The sequence below is a fragment of the Gopherus evgoodei genome, chromosome 10 (assembly GCF_007399415.2).
Source record: "Gopherus evgoodei ecotype Sinaloan lineage chromosome 10, rGopEvg1_v1.p, whole genome shotgun sequence".
NCBI lineage: Eukaryota > Metazoa > Chordata > Testudines > Testudinidae > Gopherus > Gopherus evgoodei.
In genome coordinates this window covers 79,703,430-79,722,040 of record NC_044331.1, presented here as the reverse complement: position 1 = coordinate 79,722,040, position 18,611 = coordinate 79,703,430, and the positions used below count along the sequence as shown (strand labels likewise).

Sequence of the window (18,611 nt, the reverse complement as noted above, 5' to 3'; positions counted from 1 at the left end):
TCTTTTTTTAAACAGTGCTGCAACTGTGCAGTTTCTGTGCACTAAGTGGCTTGGCAGTGTGTTCACCTCAGAAGTTACAATGCAGAAAGCTGCTTTACTGCGCAGAAACTTGCCGGAGTAGACAGACTGCGCTGGTCACATCTTGAGCTTTCCACATCTTAACTGAATAACGTGTTTAAAGGTGACATCCAACACTTTTTAAATTTTTAACAGCTCTTATATGTAAGCATGTATGTCTTTAAATCCCTCTAATATTTTTAAATACTTTTCTTCTGACTTTCATTCCTCCTTGATGTTTGCCTTTCTGACACACCCCTATTACCTCAGCATCTCTTGAAACTTTTCTGTGAAACAGTGACATTACAAATGCCACAAATATGTTAATCACCAAGCTGTAATGAGTTTTTTCCTCTCCCCTGCCCTCCAGGCTGGGAGAAGCAATGTAACAGCTTTAATCAAAACAATGTAGCAACCAGTAAGTAAAGAAGGTGTGATTGAGAGGGGAATGCTATTATATCTGCTTAGCATGAAAACCGTGGTTGTGTCAGCAGACGGTGGAGCTTAAATCCCTCCTATCTGGGAATTCCATGCAGAGAAACCAATGCAAGAGTCACTATTTTTAATAAAAATAATTAGAACAGGAGTTTTGACAAAAATAGAGCAGAAATTGATCTTCATGGACCTCATGCATTTAACATCGTCTCTCATGTTTATTAGGCACTGAAGATAAAAAGGGGCTTTAAGATTTTTTTATTATTTTTTTTTGGAAGAGAGTCAAAACAAAAGCCCTGGAGTATACCTAAAAGTTATGCTGGTATAACTATGTCAGTTAGGACTGATTTTTTTTTAAGCCAATATGGTTATTCTTGTAAAAGTCTTAGGGTGAATACAACTATACTGCTATAAAGATGACACATTGGTAAAGTTATTCCCCTTCACTTACAGGAATAGCTATGCCAGTATAAAGCTCCTTTATACCAATATAACTGCGTTCACACAAGGGGGGTTGTACTGCTTTAACTATACTTTACAGTCACAGTACAGATTTCTAGCATAGACAAAAGCCCTACCTGAAAATCCTTTTCCCTCCCAACTGCTAGACTTTCAGTCTGAATTTTTAATGTTAAAAATCTCCAAAAATGTTTCTGACAAAGGTTTCATGTATGTAGCGCTGTCATAGAAAACAGCACAAGGCTTCCCTTCCCTGTCCTCCAAGTCATTTTTAAATAAAGAAAGAAACCTCTTCATAGAAAAGTTAGTGGATATGATTTCAGAAGAATAAAAAAAGGACTGCAGAAGAATCAAACTTAGCAAACAGACCAGGAAAGGTTAAAAGAAGACTGGCTGAACTATCCTGTAGCATTCAGACCAGTTTGTACGTTTGGGTATTTAGAACAAAATCTACTGCTGAATTCAGAATACTCAAGTATATGTTCTTTTATTTTAGCCATTTTGATTCATTATCCAAGATAATGACAGGCCCCAATCCAGCAAAGTACTTACCTTTAAGAATGTGAGTAGTCCCAAGTCAACAGGGCTACTCATATGTTTTAAGTTAAGCATAGGCTTAAGCATTCTAATGGATTGAGGTCATAAACTAAAAAATATTTTTTAAAAAAACACAAAAAAATAGGTATTAAAAGCAGCCCATAGAACAATCCTACTCTACATCCTTCAAAAATCTGCTTTCAACATAGAAGTATAGAATTACCACCAGGCATTATATTTCTTAATATTATACATGCCAAATTATATGACATGCTCTGACTTTTGAAAGCAGGGGTAAAATGCTTTCTTAAAGGCATAGTAAATTCATATCTTCCTATTTTTACCCAGGCGCCCCTGGCCGACCTCACCAAGGCCAGCCAGGAGCACTCACGGGCTGATGATGATGATGGATAGCAGTCATATTGTATCATCTGCCACCGGGAAGGGGATGCTGGTGTTCAGCACTGCAGCACCCTGTCTACCAGCAGCATGCAGTAAACATAGGGTGACATTGAAAAAAGGTGAGAAACGTTTTTTTCCCTCTTTTCTTTCGGGGGGCGGGGGGGAGGGAAGGGTGCAAATTGACGACATATACCCTGAAACACCCGGGAACATGTTTTTGACCCTTCAGGCACTGGGAGTTTAGCCAAGAATGCAAATGCTTTTCGGAGACTGCGGGGACTGTGGGATAGCTGGAGTCTTCAGTAACCCCTCCCTTCCTCCATGAGCATCCATTTGATTCTTTGGCTTTCCGTTACGCTTGTCACATAGCACTGTGCTGTGGACTCTGTCTATCATAGCCTGGAGATTTTTTCAAATGCTTTGTCATTTTGTCTTCTGTAACGGAGTTCTGATAGAACAGATTTGTCTTCCCATACAGCGATCAGATCCAGTATCTCCCATATGGTCCATGCTGGAGCTCTTTTTGGATTTGGGACTGCATCGCCACCCATGCTGATCAGAGCTCCATGCTGGGCAAACAGGAAATGAAATTCAAAAGTTCAAGGGGCTTTTCTTGTCTACCTGGCCAGTGCTTCTGAGTTCACATTGCTTTCCAGAGTGGTCACAAGGTGCACTGTGGGATACCGCCCGGAGGCCAATACCGTCGAATTGCGGCCCACTAACCCTAATCCGACATGGCAATACCGATTTCAGCGCTACTCCTCTCGTCAGGGAGGAGTACAGAAATCAGTTTTAAAAGCCCTATATATCGATATAAAGGGCCTCTGTGTGGACAGGTGCAGGGTTAAATCAGTTTAACGCTGCTAAATTCGATTTAAACGCGTAGTGTAGACCAGGCCTTAGATTATACAATTCTCTGCAAAGATCCTACTTAAAATGTTGTTTGTTCTAACACTATAGCACTTGTAAATGTTCAGAAAACTACACAACTGACCATAAGTCTCAAAATTAAGATTTCTAATGCAATAAAGAAACAACAAGAAGAATTTAAATATCATGATTATATGCCATCCTTAATGCTATTTTAGGCTAATACAGATACAACAAATCTTAGATAAGTCTTTCAGAGAGGGTAACTAACAGCCAAACAGAACAGGCCCAAGGAACATAAATGCTCTGATTTTCCTTTTTATGTTCAGCTGCCGAAACACTAAAGACTGATAATGTAGTGGTTTCTAAAACTAAGTTATGTAAGAGAATATCTGGAGAATTTGGAGGAACAGCTTATTAGGTCAAAATGAGGAGTGGCGTCATAAAGTAATTAGGTGAATTAAATGTTGAGCGGGGGGGGCATTTCTTCAGACCTAAAAGATGGAGATGCGACATCTTCTCCAAGATCCTCAGGCTCCATGTCTATCTTTATACAGTCACTTCTAGAATCACACACATGGTAAAAATGACCCTGCATTTAACTATCACCACATTGGACGCCAAACAATGCAAACTGACTTGCAGATTTACCAATCTGATAAAAGAAAAGATGTGACATTTTAGAGAGGTGCCTAGCACACTTCTGAGTGCAGTAAAATGATAAATAGAATCTAAGACAATCTAGCAAAAGAGTTTTGAGAGTTGCTAACAGTGAATGCATTGATATGAAAAAACCCAAATGCTGTGCTACAGGCTAGAAAAATTAAACATAGCCCCTTAATGTGCAGATAAGTAGACCTATTGCAGGGTACCATGCGAGACGATTTCTGTCAAGACTTTGGATCTAGATGCTTAGGGTGATGAAGTTTATAGGAAGAGGAAAAAGCATACCAGAACTTGCTCAGGTGTCAAACATTAATACAATTCAAAAACATATTCATGTATCCAACTGTACAAGATATGGTATGATTGCGGAGGCCAAAGTAGTAGAAGGAATAGGAGATCTTGAACAAAGACAATAAAATCTTTTTGTACCCTACTCTGTCTGTCTGGGAGTTGATTCAACTCAAGGACTCCCTCTACAATATGGCTTCTGGAGCAAAGCCATCCTATACTTACTATGCTTTGCAACATTCTGTATTTATTAAAATAAACCTACATTTCAGGGCACTCAGCAGCTGCAGGCAACTCTAATAAAGCTAACTACAAAAGCAGCATTGGGAGCATAGAAAGGAGCAGCTGACAATCTACAGGGAGAATAGTGCAACATCAGAGGAAGAAGTCTAATACGGGAATTGAGACCAACAAATATTAAGAAGCTCAAGGAAAACAGATATTTCTAAAACTTGAGACTGTTCAGCTCTATGTGCCTATCACCACCCGGAAGCTAGGATGCTATTAGAAGGGATCCAGAGAATATTGCTTGAGAGACTTAACTAGTTCAAACTCCTTATGCTTTTCATATATTACATAATATTTAGAAGGAAATCCTCACAATTTGGGGCATGTATTATATAGTTAATAAATTGATCTGTATGTTTGACAAGTATCTTTCTACGTAAAAACCCTGTAAAGATGGACTACAATCAAAATTAAAATATTACTGGATTCACAACTGCAAAGCAATCTGGAAACACACAAAAATAGTTTATAACATTAAACTGTCTCTATTTACCAGGGCCCAAATCATGCAAACACATGTAAAGTGAAACATGTATATACCTGAGTAAATTTGAGCACATATGAAAGTTTGCAGGATCACAGCTCAGACATGTAAGTTACTTACAGTTAAAGAGAAACCACTTGAAAGGTGGTGTTAAAAAAGTAGTTTTAGGCATTACATATGCCTAAGTACTCACATCAATGTTTATGATTTTACAAAATCACATCTGCCTATGACTTATAATAGTCTCTCATCAGTCGATGTGTGAAAAATCAGTACTAACAAGAGGAAAATAGCTAATGCTATGGGGCAAAAATTAAACTGACCATGCACACAGTGCTGCCAAATGCACAAAGTGAACAAACTGAAAAGATAGAGAATTCTTCCCTCTAATCTTTCAATTATGCTTCTCTAAGCTTGTCTATACTCAGAGTTATTCAGGAATAGCTAATGCACTTCAAAAATTCATAACCTACTTTAATTCAAATTACCATTCAAATGCAGACATACCCTAAAGAGTTACTTGTAACACTAGTAGGGCAAAATATTTTCAGACTGAAGCCTAATTTTTTTTAAGTTGCTGTGCTTTTTAAAATCAAATGTTGATAAACATTTAAGCTTTGAGATATGGACAAAATACCAACATTTACATTTCTTTTATCAGTTTGTCATTTCAATAAATTGATAAACAATGTTTAAAAGGAGCCCATTCACTTAGATCAGTCTTGCTGAGGAGAGCAGCTCAATGGATGGGTTGTAAAAGCCACCTTTCTAAAGGAATTTTTAGCTAACTTCAGAAGTTTAGTTAATCTCACAATCTCTCCATTTATCAACACTTTAGAAACATTATCTAATAAAGCCAACTGAAACCCAGAGCTCTGAATCCATTACAACTGCAGTAGTAGAATACCAGAACAAAAAAAGTTGGTGCTTGCTTATTTTTTCACCAATGCTGCCCCCTTTGCTAATGGGCTCAGTTTTTAAACCTGTATTTTAGGGCAGGATCAAGAAAGCTGTGATCATTGAATTCACATACTGTCTAACAAGTGCGTGGCTTGAAAATATTCTTTTTTCACAGAACAGGAAAAATAATCTTATACCAGCAACCCAAAAATCATGAATTCTGGGAGTTTTAAAGTATACTATGCAGCACTCACTGATGCTATAGCCCAATAAAAGGACATCATCAAGGTTGGGAAGCATAAAATTAGACCTATCCATTTTGTTTTACAATAGCATGCACATTGTTCCTCTCTATTTGTACCTGTTGCATTCTTATGAGCTGGCAAGGTATCAAAATACACTAAAATCCTGCTCTTGGAAGCATTTAAGACAGCAGGATACTAGTACATTTTGATACCTTTCCTGTCCACATCAAAACAAGGCCAAGCAGAAAGACAGCATTACTGCACTCATACAAGCCAGATACACTGGATTTTCTACCAGCGGCTTGGCCAAGAGAGTAGGTGACATTCTGTAACTATGGTTTTGAAAGGCTGAAGAGTTGCTGTTTTTTCTGTAGATTGTAACTTATCCTAAAATCTTTATTAAATTATATTTAATAAAAACCTGGCAGTGACCATTACAAATCTTAACATTTGTTTTCATTTGTCAGTATCTTTAAAACTGGCTTAAAATAATCTTTTATCTTTGCTATGTAACACCATATACACCTCTACCTCAATATAACACTGTCCTCAGGAGTCAAAAAATCTTACCGATTTATAGGTGAAACTGTGTTATATTGAACTTGCTTTGAGCCACCAGAGTGCGCAGCCCTGCCCGCTCAGAGCACTACTTTACCACATTATATCCGAATTTGTGTTATATCGGGTAGCATTATATTGAGGTAGAGGTGTAGGATATGATATTCCATATTAGTGTATGCTTCTATTTACTTTATTATATATCAGTCAGGCAAGCACAGTCGGCAACGGTACCTACGTATTGGTGCCAACTTCATCACAATGCTTTCCTGCTGGTATGAAATCTAGCTAACCTAGGGACATTCATATTTAGGGACAGTTTAAACCTTAGTAGCTTTGAAAACGTCATTAAAATATTGATCTATACTTGAAAATTCATCAGCCTGGTTTACCAATAGCTAAAACTTTTGATCATTCACTGGTATATGTTAGTGCTCTTCTGTATGAAAAGCCAACGCAACAAACATTTAAGATCAAAAGAAATGAAGACATCTGAGTTTGTCTGAAAATAATTTATTGCAAAATGAGTTGAAAACATAGCATTTAGGAAGTAAGAGTGTAATGATAGTATTCATCCATTACAGAAAAAGGATTACAAAAGATTTACCTTTTTCTATTTTGCCCAAACTAAGCTGTAGTCTAAAAAACGTAAAACTTTGCGTGCAAAGTTTTACATTTTACTGTGTTCTAACATCCCAATTTTCTAAGACCATGTTCTGCATATTTTACGCAGTATAGAATCATCCAAAAGAAGCTCCATATTACCATAAAAGAAAAACATGTTTGGGCAGATAATCATTACGCAAAGCTCAAACTAAAAGAATCAGAATGACTAGCATCCTGAGCCAGAAGCCCCAGTCTACACAATTCATGATGTCTGCAATATATCTGAAGAGTCAGAGCAAACAGTGATACTAAAATAAACAATGTATTTTCAGCAAAGATATACAAGAATATCAGTTTCTCAAAGAGTTGAAAAGAAAACCACAATAGTAACTAATTTTATACTTTATGTGACTAAGTGGAAAACACATAGCATACTGTTAGTGCTACCAGAAACAAATTATCAATTTTATACATATATAAAACCCACAATTCTGACCTAAGAGACTTTCATCATTGCTAATATGCAATAATCCTTTATTTAAATGACAATAATAAGATTTAACATAGTTCAAACACAGCTAACTATGCACACTGACTACCTACAACTAATCTGCAGCAGCAAGTCCACCAAAACTGGGGGAGGAGAGGGAGGACAACACTCAACACCTTTAATATGAGTCTATCTAGAAAAATATTATACTGGTGCCACATTTGATATTATCCATACATCTACTTTGACAAACAAAATACAGTTTCCAAAACTTGTCTCCAAAACTTGAGAATTTTTTTTTAAATGGAGTAAACTGATTGAAGTTAACCTAACAAAATCAAAGTGAAACCTGTAGCCAGGTAAATTTGAAACATGAAGTTTGCTTTGTGGCATATGCAGATGGAAACAGAGGCTCCAAACTTTTTGGTTTATGGTGAATCCCTTCAGGCAGTTTTTAATCAGTACCACAATATATGTTACACCACAAAGGAAAACTGTAAGAAAATAATTTCCTTAGTAATAAAGACTCTGCTAATCCTAGAAATACTCTTCCAAGTCTGAAATCTGTGATCACAGAGTTAGCTGCCATGATGGGAACTAGTTGTTGTTACCATCCTGAGACAACAATGGCTACTGAGAACCCAAAGGGCATTCATGACATTCAAACAAACCCTACAATTACCCCCACAAACTGCAGACCTCCCTCAACACCAACACTCTCTCCTCCCCAAACCCCCCCACACACACCCTCCAGGCCCAGAGCTACATACAATACATCCCAGTCACACCCTTAGGCACCACCACTGCTCTACACACACACACACACACACACACAAAACCAACCTCCCCCCAGAATACCCACAACCTGCCCTCTCCAAATACACACCCATACCCCCAAACTGCCCTCTGGAAACACTGAGCCCCTAACCTCCCCCCCAAACCTCCCCCAACCAGCCACACCACACAACCTCCTCCCTCCAAATACACCCCATAAGCCCCAGACCCCCCCAAACTGCCCCGAACACCCTATACCCCAAAAACCTCCCCCACTTCCAGACACACACCCCTACCCCCTCATCCCGACCCCCCAAACTGCCCCCTCCCAACACGCTGTACCCCAAAACCTCCCCCACTTCCACACACCCCAACCCCCTCATCCCGACCCCCAACTCTGCCCCATCCCAACACGCTTGTACCCCAAACCTCCGCCACTTCCACACACCCCTACCCCCCCTCATCCCGACCCCCCAAACTGCCCCCTCCCAACACGCTGTACCCCCAAACCTCCGCCACTTCCACACACCCCTACCCCCTCATCCCGACCCCCAAACTGCCCCCTCCCAACACGCTGTACCCCCAAACCTCCGCCACTTCCACACACCCCTACCCCCTCATCCCGACCCCCCAAACTGCCCCCTCCCAACACGCGCTACCCCAAAACCTCCCCCTCCAGATACACCCCACACCCCCTGACCCCTAGCTCCCCCATCAAACACCCCGCACCCCCCTTCAGAGACACAGCCCGCACCCCCTTAGCCAAGGCAGCTGCGCCCCCGCCCTTGTCGGGGTCCCCTGCCAGCCCCGCTCCCATCCATCACCCCGGGGGGCGGGGAGCTGCCCCCATGCCCGGGACAGCGGGGGCGCCCGGCTCCTGGCTGACCTGCTGCCGCCTCCGCCGCGGGGCTGGGAGCGGGCGCGGGGGTCTGGCTGCCCGGCCGCCGCCGCCGCCGCCTCTGGCTGGCTTTGACACCCACACGCACCATCCAACATGGCGGCGGCGGCGGGAGGGAGGCGGGGGGTAGAGGCTGCCGACTCCCGGGCGCGTCCCCGAGGCCGCCCTCCCCGCGGGAACGCGCGGGCGCGAGAGCGGAGAGCGAAAGGCGGAGCCGCGCGGGCAAAGAACCTCCGCCTTGGCCCCGCCCCGAGCCCATGGGGGGAGGGGCGCTCACTGTGCATGGTGGGGTAACGGACCCCCTCCCCCTCTTGGGGGGGGAGTGGAAATCACAGGCCCTCTCCCCCCTTTTGAGGGGTGGAAATCACAGACCCTCCCCCTCTTGGGGGAAAGGGGTGAAAATCACAGCTCCTCTCCCCCCTTTTGAGGGGTGGAAATCACAGACCCTCCCCCTCTTGGGGGGAAGGGGTGGAAATCACAGGCCCTCTCCCCCCTTTTGAGGGGTGGAAATCACAGACCCTCCCCCTCTTGGGGGGAAGGGGTGGAAATCACAGGCCCTCTCCCCCCTTTTGAGGGGTGGAAATCACAGACCCTCCCCCTTTTGGGGGGGGGGAGTGGAAATCACAGGCCCTCTCCCCCCTTTTGAGGGGTGGAAATCGCAGACCCTCCCCCTCTTGGGGGGAAGGGGTGGAAATCACAGCTCCTCTCCCCCCCTTTTGAGGGGTGGAAATCACAGACCTTCTCCCCTCTTTTGCGGGGTGCATGGAAATCCCAAGCCCTCTGTCCCCCTTGGGGGCACGTGGAAATCACAGACTCTCCCTTCCCAGGGATCCTAATCTGTTAATGCACAGACTGGGCAGGGGGAACCCAGTCATTTTGCAGACAAACTTTGAAATCCCACCACACACCCCCCCAGACCACAGCAAATCTAAGTCTCTCCTTCCTCAGGGCACCCACCTCTGACCTCCCCCCACATAGCTCCCCAATCCCTGTAAAGAGCCAAGAGTCCATCTCCCCTTTCCCACCGCAGTAGGTGGCTCACCCCCGGGTCCTCCTCTAGCTCCCCATCATCATGGAAGTACACTCACCTGGCAGGATGTCCCCAAAGGCCATGTATGGCAGTAGCTTTAAGGCAGATTTTTAACAGTCTCCCTCGTGTGAGGAAGGATTTTGTTGTGTGTGCTCCAAGAAGACATTACAAATGTCACTCCCACAGACTGTCACATCCTGACAGCCCCACCCTGCCAGAGGAGTGACCGAAAACCACCACCATTCTTAGTTCCCCTCCCCAAACCCTACCACACCCACTCCCAGGAGTGACTGAAAATCACTCAGCCAAGCAGTCCCCACTCACCACAAGTCTCTCCCTTCTCCCCTCCACTCCCTGCCCCCACCCCAGGGACTTGAAAACAAATCTTTTTCCGCTGACCAAATTTCCTCCTTTTTTTCAGTTGGGGGGAGAAAAAAAATGATTTTCGTTCCCTGCCCCTTTGTCTCTAGTGCAGCAAACACCAAAACAACCTGAATTGTGATAAGGTTGTGTATCAGCAACATCCTTGACCTCAGGAGACACATCCAAGTGGAACAGCTCTGAGAATATTGTTTGTTAATTAAAAGCAGGGGTCGGGGCTCTGTTCTTTTACATGAATTCTTATTTTCTTTTAGTGCTGTGGTGTCTGTGTCCCACCAATGGATGGAATTATATCAGATCTGTTCACCTGCACCAGACTTTTCCCTTCATATTGCCCACTGATAGAGGGCTAGTGGAGACAAGGCACCGGCAGCCACCATCATTCCTCACAATGCCATCTGGACCTGCTCTGAGCTAGGTTAAAACACTAGCTCTATTCCCTGTGACACTGCACCAGTAGGAACTCAGAGAAAGAAAGTTCTAGTGTAGACACAGCCTTCATGTCTGTGTCAGTTCCCTGACCTGGCTGAGCTCCTAGATTCCTGGGCGAGAGGCCCATGTTTTGGGAGCTGAAGGTCATAAGTTCTATTTGCAGATGCAACAAGCATGCAAGGACAGCTCTGGTATTTGCAGTGCATTGGGTGAAGGAAGATATGCAGGATATCAGACAGACTTCTGTTAACCCACATAGCACATCTGGGTAGCTGGGTGGTTCAAAGAACTGAGGATGTCTGCCAGGAATTCCAGAGGGTTTTAGCAACTCAGCTAACTGGGAGAGAGTCACAAGGATTTCATCAACTAGGGAGGAAGAACGGAATTGGCAAGGGGAAGAGAGCCCACCCCATGGTCTATTTTTCAAGCTAAGCAGTTCATGGCTGGCCACTGGGTGGGTGAGGTCCTGGGTGTCTGGTGGGAGGGCAGGGCAGGTGCTTAGTTGACTAGCATAGAATCTGTATACATGGAGTTGTGGATAAATCCACATGATCTTCCTTTTCCTGTGCTGAGTTAGTCAGTACAAACTAATGGAGTTATGCATCTGGAAAGAGTTCAGAATCACAATAAGAAGCTTCTATTAATGGAGCTGAAATGAGACAAATGTATGATCACGACCCCTGATTATTGCGATGGCAGCTCACTTGAGGAAATGCTCAAGGTGCTTCAACAGTTGTCTAAATATAAGCCGAGCAACATAAGGGGGTTAAAGCACCTGACTCTCACTTCTGAGAATAATCCTTGCCCAGGATTACAGGTCCAGGGAGTTTAGAAGTCTCATTTTAGTCCTCTTTGGACCTTTGTTCCCATCACCAAACCATTTAACAATTCCAGGCAATTGGTCATCTCTGGCAAAGGCAGTGCTAGCCCATTGGGGGCCCTAAGCAGGAATATTTTGGGTCTCCATATACATACTAAAAAGCAAATGGGGGTCCCCTGGTGCTGCTTGGGGCCCTAAGCAATTAGTCTGTTTATGCCTAGCACTGGCTCTGATCTCTGGTCAGCAGAGAGCCAGGGCTGGTACAGATCAGTAGTGAAGTGCATTAGCAGAGCTCTGCCTCCTCTATGTCTGGCTCCAGCTACAGCTATTAGTCACTCACAAGAACCAAATTCCTCTAATTCTAAAAAAAACCCCAAAAAAACAAAACACACCTTAGAACAAAAGTCAAGTCGAAGGTGTTGTTCTCCCAGCGACCATCACAATCTTCCATGCAAACTTGGGGCCCAACCCTGTTTTCACCAACATCAATGGCAAAACTCCCATTGGCCTTCATGGTCGACAGATCAGGCTCAGTATAAAGGAGCTGTATCTGCTCTGCATCACACAAATAGTGAAATGTTCTGAGAGGCAGCCTGGTCTAGTGCAGTGGTTTTCAAACTGTTTTTCTGGCGACCCAGCTGAAGAAAATTGTTGATGACCGCGACCCAGTGGAGCTGGGGATGAGGGCTTTGGGAGGGACTCAGGGCTGGGGCAGAGGGTTGGGGTGTGGGGGTGAGGACTGCAGGGTGGGGCCAGGAATGAGGGTTTCAGGGGGTTGGAGGGGGCTCTGGGCTGGGGCAGGGGGCTGGGGTGCAGGAGGGGGTCAGGGCTTTGGGTTAGGGGTGCAGGCTCTGGAGTGGGGCTGAGGATGAGGGGTTTGGGGTGCAGGAAGGAGCTCTGGATTTGGGGGGGCTCAGGGCTGGGGCAGGGAATTGGGGCATGGACTTACCTTGAGCAGCTCCCAGTCAGTGGCGCAGCAGGGGTGCTAAGGCAGGCTTCCTGCCTGTCCCAGCACTGCGGACCACACTGCGCCCCAGAAGCGGCCAGCAGCAGGTCTGGCTCCTAGGTGGAGGTGCACAAGCAGCTCCGTGCGGTTCATGCCTGCAGGCACCATCCCGTCTCCCCCAGCTCCCATTGGCTGATTCCCGGCCAATGGGAGTGCAGAGCCGGTGCTCTGGCCAGGGGCAGTCTGCAGAGCCCCGTGTCCTGCCCCACTCCCCGCCTAGGAGCCGGATCTGGTGCTGGCCACTTCCAGGGCACAGCACAGTGTCAGAACAGGTAGAGACTAGCCTTCCTTAGCTGGGCAGCATCGCCGACAGGACTTTTACTGGCCCGGTCAGCAGTGCTGACCAGAGCCGCCGCGACCCAGTGCCTGACATTTTGCAACCCACTACTGGGTCGTGACCCACAGTTTGAAAACCACTGCCCTAGTGGTTTGAAGATGGCTGGGGAGCCAGAAATTCCCAAGTTCTGATGCCAGCTGTGATGCTGACTCTCACAATGAAACCTTGAGTGAGAGGTGCTAAGCACTATTAAATCCGGAACAGATGGAGACCTGGGTGAGAGAATAAAATGTTTTAAATGATGAACCATATCTGAAGGAATATGTCCCATTTTTCTTCTCTAGAAACACTAGCAATGGGTAAATGGAGGATGAAGCCCAAGGTGTGTGGAAATCGTATTTTTTTTGCATGTGAATTTGATGCTATTGAAAAGGACCTGTGGAATGAGGTCCTCCATTAATAGAAAATGTGCAGAAAAAGTTTCCTCATGATGCCTTCTCCCCACCCCTTCTTCCTCCACTTCCTCCACTCTGGCCTGAAAGGACCACCTTTGGGAACAAGAGGCGAGTTCCTTCTCCCTATCGAATTCAGTCCTTGGTTGCTCTACTGAGTCTACCAGCATGAGGGCCACTTGTGGTGCTGGTTTAGTATGATGGGGACACCATTACTGAGAACAGAGCTGAGCCAGTCAGACTTGTTTCACACAGCTGATTTATGGCCCCTTTAGGGTAGGAGCCACATTAAGTCCTCGCTACCCTACGCTGGGATCTGGACCTGTGACCTAATAGTGAAAGGCTTTCCATCCAGTCCTCCTATGTTACCCAACCCCTCACTGGAAACATGTGAGAACTGTGCTTAGTAAGTTGCTGGGAACACTCTATCGAATATTGGAGAACTCACAACTTTTCAAAGATGCAGGAGTCGGAGAGTTAGAAGCCATCCTTTACGATACTAATTTCTCATCAGAACCAATTTATCACCTCAGTGTCTGTCTCAGCCCAAGAGCAATCCATGTGTGCAAAGCAGGTTGAGGGTGGAGCAAATAGACCTTTCCAGTTACTGTACTATCTACAGAATTCTAACAAAAGGCATCGCCGTGCAATGTACCATGTGGAATAGAATCTCCTAGCTAAGGAAAAGTGGGTGCAGATCCTGTTGGCTCAGCCTAGGCAAGGCTCCTAGCCTAACAAAGTGCCTGTCAGAAAGCCACAAAGGGGCCCTGTTCCTGATGCCAGTGATGATATTCATATTGCTCACATAGCAAGTGCAGCCACATAGGGCTCGGGGACAGTCACTAATTAGCTAATGAGTCTGTTTTAGAGTGTCTGGCCATCGCTCAAATAACACAACAGGAACACCACCCTGAAAGCATTTCACAATAGGAAGTGCATTTCCCCCCAGCTTAGCATTAAAGAATAGGCTACAAACAACAATGCTCTATGATGATCTGATACTCCGGCCATATGTCAACCAGGCCAGAAAAAACCCTGTAAAAATTCTAAGGAAAACTTGATATATATAGCCCTGCAGTTTGAAATTTGATTTCCGCATTCTATTGTTTCCCATTTCCTGAGAGCTGGCTTGGTGGATCACATTTTCTTCTCCTGTCTCCAGGCCTTGCATCCAGACAAGACTGAATCTCATTATACTGATGCATGACTCTAGCTGCATGCAATTCAATCTCTAAATCACAGTCATTTTGCTCCATTACTGGTTTGCTTTCCCCATTCCCAACCTATAGGTCATTAAAAGAATCAATTTAAAAACAGAGGCCAACATTGTCAAATGTAGGTGCCTAATGTTAGGCACCTAAATCCACATTTATGCACCCAAATAGAAGCCACCTGAGTTTTCAAGGTGCTTAACATCTTCAGTTCCCATTGAAATCAGTGTGTGGGGGAGGAGCTGGGGCTGGTTAGCATCTCTGAACAATTAAACCCATCTAGGTGCCCAAATATGGATCTAAGAGCCTAATTTGAGCTTTTGAGGCCCCCACGTTTGGAAATTTTGAGCAAAGGTAATTAATTAAAATTGAAACTACAACAAAATGCTGCTAAAATTGCCCATTATCATTAGAGCTGAATGAATTTGAAAGGAATTATTTGATAAGTGCAGCCTCTTTTTGGCCTTCTGAATTATCGACAAGGTGCTGACAAAGTTATTGAATTGATTTGGTATTCCAGATCACTCACAACAATTTCCACCTCCAGTTTGTTCTGTAAATTGTTCACAAGCAGTTTGTTGCAAGTGATCACTATTCAGAATCTGAGCTATCTTGTGGTTAGTTTTGATTGGACACACCAGGTCCATATAGTATTGTTCCCTCTCCCAAACTGGATGAGTTTAACTCTTAGGCCCTTGTCGACATGTAACCAAAATAAATGTATCAGTTGTAATACATCTCCTTACTATATACATCTCTCCCTACTATATGTTCCATTCAATGCATTTGAAGAAGTGGGCTATAGCCCAAGCTTATGCTCAAATAAATTTGTTAGTCTCTAAGGTACCACAAGTACTCCAGTTCTTCTTGCGGATACAAACTAATACGGCTGCTACTCTGAAACCTGTCAATACACATCCTCAGTTATTTTGGTTTAAGTCTCAGAGACTTATAGACCTGAAGGCCAGAAGGGGCCATAATGATCATCCAGTCTGACCTGCTGCCCATCGCAGGCCACAGAACCTCACCCACCCACTCCTGTAGTAGACCCATAATCTCTGGCTGAATTACTGAAGCCCTCAAATCTTAATTTAAAGACTTCAAGTTACAGAGACTCCACATTTACTCCAGTTCAAACCAGCAAGTGATCCATTTCCCACACTGCAAATGAAGAAGAAAAACCCTCAGGGTCTCCACCTGGGGGAAAATTCTTTCTCAAACCCCAACATGGCAATCGGTACTGTTAGACCCTGAGCATGTGGGCCTGGGTATGGACTCCCTTATTTCAGTATAAGGGTGCCTTTATATTGATTGAGGTCTGGTCTACACTACAAACCTATATCAGTATAACTACATCACTCAGGGGTGTGAAAAATCTACATGCCTGAGCAACGTAGTTATACCAACCTAACCCCTTCTCGGCCCCCCCATGTAGACAGTGCTATGTTGGCAGGAGAGCTTCTCCCGTCAACATAGCTACTGCCTCTCGGGGAGGTGGATTAACTATGCTGATGGAAGACCTCTCTCCCATCGGCTTAAAGCGTCTTCATTAAAGCAGTGTTTTAAGTGTAGACTTGCCCTTAATTAAGCCCCAGAATCATCTCAAGTTCTATCAAAATAGGGCGTTTTACACTGATATCATTATTTTGGTTTCATTCACAATATAGACAAGCTCTTGGAATCCTTCTTCTAGTGCAAATATTCATATTTACAAGTTCCAAATTTATTCTCCTTAGATATTCTCTAACGGTCACTTAAAGTGCATTCTTTCCGCACCCATTCATTCATTAGAACATTGATGGGAAGGGTCATGAGAACACAGCCCAAGCAAATTGGGTGTTTTTCTTGGAAAGAATATTCACCAAAGACATTATGAGGCATGTACCTAGTTCTAGTCATAACCAAGTGTAACCCACCCACCACCAGGGTGTGGTGCTCTGTCCCATCTAGTGGCACTGAGACCACTTCGAGAGAGATAGAGAGACAGAGGGCATGGCTATACTTGCAGATGTAGAGTGCTTTCGGTTAAGCCAGCCTTCGGAGAGCGCACCAGGGAAAGTGCTCTAGTCTGTCCACACTGACAGCTATAAGCGCGCTGGCATGGCCACATTTGCGGCACTTGAAGCAGTGCATTATGGGCAGCTATCCCACAAAGCACCTCTTCCCATTCTGGCGCTGTGGCTTGTGGGAAGGGGGCATGGGGTGCAGGGCATTCTGAATCCTGTCCCAATGCCCTGTGATGCATCACTTCGCATCCCAGCAATTCCTGTGTCTCCATCCACATTTGGTGCCATCTTTCAATGGTTTCTGCGCTTTGTCTTCCCTTTCGGTCTGCGGGAATGGAGCCCGAACTGCTGCAGAACATGCTGACGAATCTCGCCAGCACGTCTCATTTGGCAGTCGAGTTACTGCTTAAGATCCAAAGTGACAGTGAGGAGTCTGACGATGATATCAAGTCGCATAATGTATACGACACAAAATTGATTGTCTCATTCACGGACATGGTGGGATCACATCATCCTGCAAGTCTGGGATGACGAGCAGTGGCTGCAGAACTTTCGGATGAGAAAAGCCACTTTCATGGGACTGTGTGCTGAGCTCGCCCCCACCCTGCAGTGCAAGGACACAAGATCGAGAGCTGCCCTGACAGTGGAGAAGCGGGTGGCTATTGCAATGTGGAAGCTGGCAACTCCAGACAGCTACCGATTGGTCACTAACCAGTTTAGAGCTGGAAAGTCGATGATTGGAATTGTGTTGATACAAGTTTGCAGGGCTATTAATCGCATCCTGCTCAGACGAACTGTGACTCCGGGTAACATGCATGACATTGTGGCTGGCTTTGAACAAATGGGGCGATAGATGGGACGCATATTCCTATTCTGGCACCAGCCCACCTAGCCTCCAAGTACATTAACAGAAAGGGGTATTTCTCCATGGTTCTCCAGGCACTTGTGGATCACCGTGGTTGTTTCATTAACATTAACACAGGCTGGCCCAGAAGGCTGCATGACGCACGCATCTTTCGGAACACTGCAGCCCTTACCCTCCTCACCCAAAGAGCCCGTACCTAAAAACTTCCTTCCCAAAAAGAAAGCCGCTTACAAGGAACCTCCTCTGTTGTTTGTCCTTCCCCAAGCGACTTCCTCCTGGCTTGAGAAGAGCTCCTGGCTGCATGCATCTAGGGATTCCGGGGTGTCTCTCCACACCTTAGCACCCTCGCTCGCACTTTTCTCCTCCTCCTCCTCCCCAACCCTTGCTGTGCTGGGCTCGGAAATGTCCATGGTGGTCATTGCAGTGGAGGTGGGATCACTCCCAAGTATCGCGTCCATCTTTTTGTAGAATTTGTAGAATTCACACCAGAGTGGCCGTTTGCCTTGCGGGCTTGGCGGTAGCCATTCCGCAGATCCTTTACTTTAACCCGACACTGCATCGCATCCCGTTCATGGCCCCTGTCCATCATGGCCCTTGATATGTGCCCAAAGGTATCGTAATTCCTACAGCTGGAGCACAGCTGGGACTGCACAGCTTCCTCCCTCCAGACACCGACAAGGTCCAGCACCTTGCCATTGCTCCATACTGGGGATCACCTGGCACGTGGAGGCATGGTCACCTGGAAAGATGCGCTGAGAGCACGCCATGCCTGGCTCAGCAAACAGGAAGGGGATTTTCAAAATTTCCAGGGAATTTAAAGGGTGGGTCTGACGCTTGGTCACCTGAAGACAGGGCAGCAGAGTTCAAAAGTGATGACCAGAGTAGCTAGAACAGGCATTGCGAGACACTTCCGGAGGCCAATCAGAGCCAGTCAGAGCGCATTAGGTGTCCTCACTGGCACCGCAGTGCTTCAGCGAGAGCACAACAAATATTATTGCTCTCAGGGAGGTGGAATACCAGGACCACTCCAGCCGCGGAGTCAGAGCACTCACCACGCCTTGCCAGTGTGGATGGGGAGTGAGGTACAGCGCTCTCAGCGGCTTTCTTGTGCTATAACGCGCAAGTGTAGCCAAGGCCCAAGATTAATGAGCCTGCTCTACAGCCTTAGCTAACA

General features: G+C 45.3%; 1 protein-coding gene across 4 annotated transcripts in view; it reads right to left on the bottom strand.

Annotated features, from left to right (window-relative positions):
- EPN2 (epsin 2) overlaps positions 1-10,073 on the bottom strand; it is a 65,760-nt gene extending 55,687 nt beyond the window's left edge. For 3 of the 4 annotated variants that reach the window (XR_004002380.1, XM_030578164.1, XM_030578167.1), the window contains exon 1: positions 8,946-9,009. The gene's annotated coding sequence lies outside the window, so the exon portion shown is untranslated. Of the gene's footprint in view, positions 1-8,945; positions 9,010-10,045 lie in introns of those variants that run through there. The other variant, XM_030578165.1, reaches the window with a different exon arrangement.
- Positions 10,074-18,611: the final 8,538 nt, after the last annotated feature.